The sequence below is a fragment of the Coturnix japonica genome, chromosome 3, assembly GCF_001577835.2.
Source record: "Coturnix japonica isolate 7356 chromosome 3, Coturnix japonica 2.1, whole genome shotgun sequence".
Lineage (NCBI taxonomy): Eukaryota > Metazoa > Chordata > Aves > Galliformes > Phasianidae > Coturnix > Coturnix japonica.
Genome location: NC_029518.1, coordinates 5,512,839 through 5,519,890, shown reverse-complemented (window position 1 = coordinate 5,519,890; position 7,052 = coordinate 5,512,839). Strand labels below are relative to the sequence as shown.

Genomic DNA, 7,052 nt, shown 5'->3' with positions numbered 1-7,052 from the left:
ACTTACTAAACTTACTGTCATAATCAAAGCTGTGAACAAGCACAATGAATGTGCCACTCTGGCCTAAGAATGTGTCATCGATTAGAAATGTTCAAACCCAGTCAAGGGAAGCTGACATACCCCTTCTCTATCTCTTAAGGAGTGTGATTCTTCCTACTTTTTCTTGGATAAAGTTATTCATTGGTCTCTGCTGCTTTAGTATTTTACATGCAAAGAAAGAGATCAGAATTCTGGTTCCCCTCCACCTTACTTGGTCACAACAGGAATTTATAAAGATAACAAACTTCTGTTCATAAAACACTGCTGCACACTGCATTAGATAGCTCTGGGCTGCAAGGTGGCCAGTATCTTTTGCAAAGTTGAAAAGTGAGTAAGAGGCTTATGAAAGACAGAGAGAGTATTAAAGAGAGAACTTAGCTGGAGCACCTCTCCTGTGCAGATGGGCTGAGAGAGCTGGGCTTGTTCAGCCTGGAGAAGGCTCTGAGAAGACCTCATTGCAGCTTTTCAGTACCTAAAAGGAGCTTATAAACAGGTGGGAAACCATCTTACACAGTGATAAGACAAGGGGGAATGGTTTTAAACAAAAAGAGGGGACACTTGGATTAGATATTAGGGGAGAAACTTTTCAGTCAGCAGGTGGTGAGGTGCTGGCACAGACTGCCCAAAGAAGCTGTGGGTGTCCCATTTTTGGAGGGTGCCCAAGGCCAGGCTGAATGGGGTCCTGGGCAGCTTGATTGAGCAGAGGGCAACCAGCCCATGTTACCATTAAGTGCTGGGGCAGCTTTAAGGTTCCTTCCAACCCAAGCTATTCTGTGATTCTATGACCATCATTTAATGGGGTTGTCATGCAGATGAAGAGCTCCTGTCTCAGATCATTCTGTGCTCTAGAGGCAGGGTAATAAATCACCCCCAACAGCTCAGATGCCCTAGAAGCCTAAAAGTAGAATATCAGAGCATGTGAAGATAGTGAAACAAGGTATGCTAACTATATACAAGTCAGTAACAGTTGTTAATTGCTGTTTTGTTTGATCGAGTAGACATTTTAAATAATTTTGTGCTTATTCCAGCTATTTGTCAAATCAGACAGCAAGCCTGCTTAACAAATAAAAATATCTCCAGAATTCTATCCAATCTTGAGGCAGTGGCTAAGTTTGAGCACCCCAAATGGAACCTATTCTGCCGTTTTCTTCTATTCATTTTGAAAAAGGGTGCCAAATAGAAAAGCTTACCTAAGTTGAAATCCTATTTTGTATAGGCGTAGCTGACCATGTGAAACAGGAATCTCTAGTAAGATTATGGGGATTCACAGAAATACTTCATAAACTCGAGTGGTAACTTTAGACTTGCTTTATTTTGTTAGCAGGTCATTGTTCATGCAGGCTTCCCTTGGAAAAGGCACTGTTAGCCATTTTTCACTGCTTTCTCTATGAGAACCAGAGATACTGCAGAGATTGAAGTTCTCTGCTTTATTCACCAAGATCTTTCTGTTCGCTTGTGCTGGAAGAAGCATGAAACCACGCAAGCACAACAAACTGTTAGAGTTAGTGAAATTTACAGAGGAAGTTATCATTTGCGCATCCTTCTAGGAAATCTTCCTAGTGAGCACTAGGGGGCATTTTACCAACGTATGACAAATGCAACTTCATTGCTTATCATCAGTGGGAGTGTGGCGTCAAGGCCCTTACAGAACAGGATGTTATGGCAAGGATAAGGCAGCAGAAATCTTTGGGCACTTTATTCAAATCTGCTCCCCCCACCCCCAGTTACTACTTCTATCAACATGGGAACTTGTAATGCTTATTTTCTAATTGCTGAAGCTAATGCAAAGGAAAATCATTAAAGCATTAAGGTTGGAAAAAGACACAGTGCAACTGTCTTTGTTTTTTTATTTAAAAAAAAAAAAAACAAAACCAAAAAAAAACAACCAACCAAACAAAAAACAGTGTCACCAAGAAGGGTGTGGCAGATGAGGAATCACAGTCCAAAGCAGACTCCACCTGCTTCCTCACCATCCTTGGTATCATGACTTCATCTTCGGTATTTGTGATATCTGTGGTCTCATCCTCTGTTGGACTGACCTCCCTCCCCTCTTCTTCAGTCCCAAGTACTTCTTGTTTTTTCACACTAATGCTTCCCTGATGGCTTCTCACACATGGCATACTTCTGCAGCAGAGACTCAGGTTGGAAGTCCTCCTCTTTGCCTGTGTTCAGGCCATCTGTCTTCCAGCTTTCTTTACTTTTCTGCTGTTTGATAGCCAACCTCGAGGCTGAAGTCTAGTTCAGCTGAGCCTGCCTCTTGCTGTTTGCATTGGTGCATGGAAGGCTCTTCATGTGCAGAGACACTGGGAATATGGGCAACCATTTGTAGCTCTTCTTTTTGCCTTTGATAGAAATTCATCCTTCAGTCTGCAATTCTTTTCACCAGTTTGGATGGCCTACATTTCAATAATTTGCTGTTGGCAGACTCTGCTTTGTTGGGTCTGTCATTGTATGTCTAATTGATTTCAAGGTTTGGCTGCATTGTGCCAAAGCAGAAGCGCTTCATGTTGTCCTGCGCTTTGCTGGAAGTCAGAGCAGAGCTGTCAGTCTCATGAGCAGCCTCCAGGAAGGCTGGTGCATGCTGGAGGGCTGCTTTCTCTTTATCTGGCAGGTAAATCATCTTTCCTCAAGCTGAACACTGCCAAACTCGGGGCGTGCTGAAAAATTATAGTTTTCGTGCATATTGCCATTTCTTCCAAACTCAATAAAATCTCTGTGCTGAGATGCCTGTTCTACCTTGTGCTTTGTAGGGTTGGTTAGCCCAGCTGCTGCTCTGAGCAGCAAAGCCAGCTTTCACTGAACTCACTTTGCTTTTTTTTAGTCTTGTTAGTCCTGCAGGAGCTCTAGGAAGAGGTGTTTGTTGCTTTTGGCAGAGCTGTTGCTGTGTCCAGAACCCTGGCACGACTTCAGAATTGCTGGCTGCAACCTCATAGTGCATCTTTCTGCCCATCTCCAGGAGCTGTGGGAGCCTGCAGCACAGCACCAAGTCCTCATAGCATGCGCTCATGGGACGATGACTCTACTCAGCCATCCTTCCCTTTACTGTGTTGCTGAGGTGCTCTTGCTTTCCTAGTCAGGGTACTCTGGGCTCTCCTGGGGCCCAGTTCTAATGCTCCAGACATTTTCCCTATTCGTTTCTTTTTTTATCTGTCTTGTGCTGACACCTGCTCTTTAAAGGAAGCTGTCAGGTAAGGAGAAAAGAAAAATAACTCATCGCTGGCTTCATTCCTTTTTGAAGATTGTCTCTTGGTCGTGTAAATGATGCTTTGCAAACAGCAGTTCCTCTCTAGATACTTCAGACTGCTATTGTCTTTTCCAGCTGGAGTAAGGTTTTTGGGCCAGGGTTTAAATTTAAAAGAAACGGTAACAGTAGGTTGTTACTTTTCCCAGAGTAAACTACAAGATTATCCCTCTCTGGTTTGGATTATCTTAGTTTCATTTATCATAGTTTTTTGTAATTTACACATGGTCCAGTGTGATAACTCATAGCCTACCTCTGCCTAACAGGGTAAAAGGACGTCAGTAACATAGCTCATTTTTTTCTATGCCTGTGTGTTAAGCAGCTATCTCTTTTTTACATCCATCTTTCTGTATAACGCTGCCACTTATTTAATCTCTTTCTTGGGGTATGCAGTCTCCATTCTTTTGTTCCTGCATTTAGATGATGGAAGAAACTTGTCCTAATTTTCCTTTCTTGCGTCTGGCTTGTTTTGGTTCAACAGACTGTCTGGATGTGCTTTTTATAGTGCACAGACAAAGAATCTGTTAGGTTCCTTTTAATCAAGGTGTATTGTGCAACAGATATCTTGAGGAATTATGGTTTGCCCTATCTTATTGTTCCTTTTAATAAAAAATAAGTCACAAAATTGATATATTCTCTATTCATGGAGAAGAAAGTAATTTTTCCAGGCATCTGAAATACCTGAAAATGCTTTGAGTCTTACAGTGACCTATACATATGCTATACCTAAGGCACAATCATATTTTGGACTGAGGATTTTGTTTGGATATTTTCTATTTTTAGGAACATTAACATTCATGAGTGGAATTGCTATACAGGTAAACTGTCATTTATCAGATATATTGTTATGGGAGAGAGACCAGCCACTACTTGGATTACACAAGACATCGAATTTTTCCCCAAGTGTCTTAAAAACAAAATTAACAAGTTCATATAGCAACTGCCAAATGAAAGGTACGGTGAAACAGCAGAACTGATCACTGTGCTGTGTGTGATGAAGACAAAGGGCTTCAGCCTTTTAACCAAGAAAGAGCAGATAAAAATTGTAGTTTAACTAGAATGTTGGCTTTTTAGAAAATGCAAATGGTTTTGCTGCAGCATATCATTAAATTGGATGCATATATATGTAAAGTCAAAGCACACTGAGACTAGCTATTCAAATAGTGAGAAGCAGCGGTGCTGGTTGTGGCTTACTCACAGCTCTTGACGGTAAGACTCTATGTGGTGAGGTGACATGATGACACAGCTCTAGGCAATTTGTAGAAGGGGCAAAGCAGGCCCAGATAAGATGACAGCTGGCCAGTCTACAAACTGTTTGTGGCTTTATGCATAATTTTGTTCCTAAAATATGTTTATGTTCAGCCTGAAGAATGGCATCCTTTCTGTCCTTTCTCACCATCTACGAATGGTGATTCCTAGATGTAATCCTTGAATTATATGATGTGTGAGTCACTGGACCAGAGATTTAAAAATAAGTCATGAAAAACTTCAAACTGAAAGATGTATCTAGTCGTTCTATGTTTAAACAATTCATTTTTCTTTTATAATTCTGGCTGTGTATTTTGCATTCCAAAATGGGTGTTAAGTGGATAACACCTTTTGCAAGCCCTCAAGGGGAAAAAAACGGCTTGTATTAAAGGTTTGAATGAGTGATTGTTATTCCCTGCAGGTCAACCCAGTGCTTCTCTGATACCACCACAGTCTAGGAGTGTTCATGGAAGTGTAGTGTAATTGTGCTCAGTGCTCATGGATAAGGATTAGAGTTTTGATGGGTGGACTGTTCAATGGATGAAGAGCTGGCTGCAGGACCAAGTCCAGAGAGTGGTGGTCAGTGGCTCAGTGTTTGAGTGGAGTTGTGTCCCCCAGGGGTCGGTGCTGGGCCTGATACTTCTAATATCTTCATCAATGACATCAACAGTGGGTTTGAGTGCACCCTCAGCAAGTTTGCTGCTGACACCAAGCCATGGGATGCAGTTAACACACCAGAGGGATAGGATGCCATTCAGAGGGACATAGGCAGGCTGAAGAGTGGGCCCAGGTAAACCTCATGAGGTTCAACAAATCCAAATGAAAGATCATGCACCTGGGTCAAGGCAACCCCCATTATCAATACAAACTGCGGGATGAATAGATTGAGCACAGCCCTGCTGATAAGGACCTGGGGGTACTGGTTGATGGGAAGCTGGATGTGAGCCAACAACATACCCTCACAGCCCAGAGAGATGATTGTATGCTGAGCTGCATCAAAAGCAGTGTGGGCAGCAGGGTGAGGGAGGAAATCTGCCCCTCTGCTCTGTGCTGGTGAGGCTTCACCTGGAGCACCTCGGGATAGGAGGGATGTGGACCTCTTGAAGTGCATCCAGAGAAGGGCCGTGAAAATGATCCACAGAATAGAACACCTCTCCTATAAGGGCAGGCTGAGAGAGCTGGGGCTGTTCAGCCTGAAGAAGAGGAGGCTGTGAGGTGACCTAAGAGTGGCTTTTCAGTATCTAGCAGGGAGCAACAGGAAAGAAGGGAACAGACTCTTTAGCAGGGTCTGTGGTGACAGATCAAAGGGAATTGGTTTCAAGGTAGATTTTGGGTAGATATAAGGAAAAAGTAATTTATACTGAGGGTGGTGAGGCACTGGTTCCAGTGCCCAGTGATGTGGTTGATGCCCGTCCCTGAAGACGTTCAAGGTAAGGCTGGATCAGACCTTGTGCAACCTGATGAAGCTGTGTTGTCCCTGTGCATTGCAGGGTAGTTAGGCCAGATGTCCTTCAGAAGTCCCTTCCTACGTTAAGGATTCTATGATTTTAAAATAAACAGCTCACTCCTTGTGAGGTTGCATCATAAATGAATAAGATGGTGTGAGAGCAAGGAAGTATTTTCTGTTTTCTGTTGGGGAAGCTGAGGCTCAGAATTAAACAACTTGCCTAAGAGCAGAAGGGCTGACTTGCCAAGAGCCAGATTCCAGTCTCCTGAGTCAGAGCCTTGTGCCTTATCCACAAGACCAACCTTTCCCTTGTAGCATTTCCTTTCTCTCCACCCTGTTTTGAGGCGAGGAACAGTAGCATTGTTCTATGTCAAACAAATTTAAAGCATAATACAGGAGTGCTCCCAGCAGAATGGCTGGAACAACCTTTGAGTTTATTATTAATCTGGAAGCCATGACTTTTCTTGGAATGGCTTCTGCATTGGAACCCTCCTCAGCAGGAGCAATAACCACAAAAGCTTTAACCACTAAAAGACCTGCCAGTCTTTAAATAAGAGGCTTTTGAGAGTAAAAAAAATAGTAATTAGAAACAAGAAAAAAACCAAAACACAACCACACAACACATGCTTAAAACAATAAAAACTTTTCAAAAGGCATGGCTGGAAATTACGATTCAGGGGAGTGTGTGAGACATGAAATATCTGTCAAGAAAGCAGGACTTCTAACGTGGTTCCATAAGTGGTCAGGATATTTATTTTTAAAATTGATGCTTTTTATTCATAGTACATAGTACTATGGATACTAGGAGAGCCTAGTTCTGTAAGTGCCTTAATGCCTGCTTGCATACTTAATCAGGCTGGTGACAAGTGGCTTATCTTTGATATTTCAGGTAGCTGGGAAGAGAAAATAAAGGCTTAAGTTTGCCTTTGCTGCTCGGTGGCAGAGCAGGCTTCAGCAGACTTGATTATGCAATGCCTGTGCTAAGCATTACTAAAGGGCCATTATCTTAGGGTTGACAAGTATCCTGTCAATCACTCTGTTTTCTTTCGCTGTAGGAATTGTTTTTGGGTTTGTTTT

At 42.5% G+C, this 7,052-nt stretch overlaps 1 protein-coding gene across 1 annotated transcript in view; it reads left to right on the top strand.

Moving 5' to 3' along the window:
* Nucleotides 1-3,131: 3,131 nt before the first annotated feature.
* The window catches only part of REL (REL proto-oncogene, NF-kB subunit), a 36,261-nt gene continuing 32,340 nt past the window's right edge, over nt 3,132-7,052 (top strand). Inside the window, exon 1 of the mRNA XM_015856764.2 lies at nt 3,132-3,227. The gene's annotated coding sequence lies outside the window, so the exon portion shown is untranslated. The remainder of the gene's footprint in view (nt 3,228-7,052) is intronic.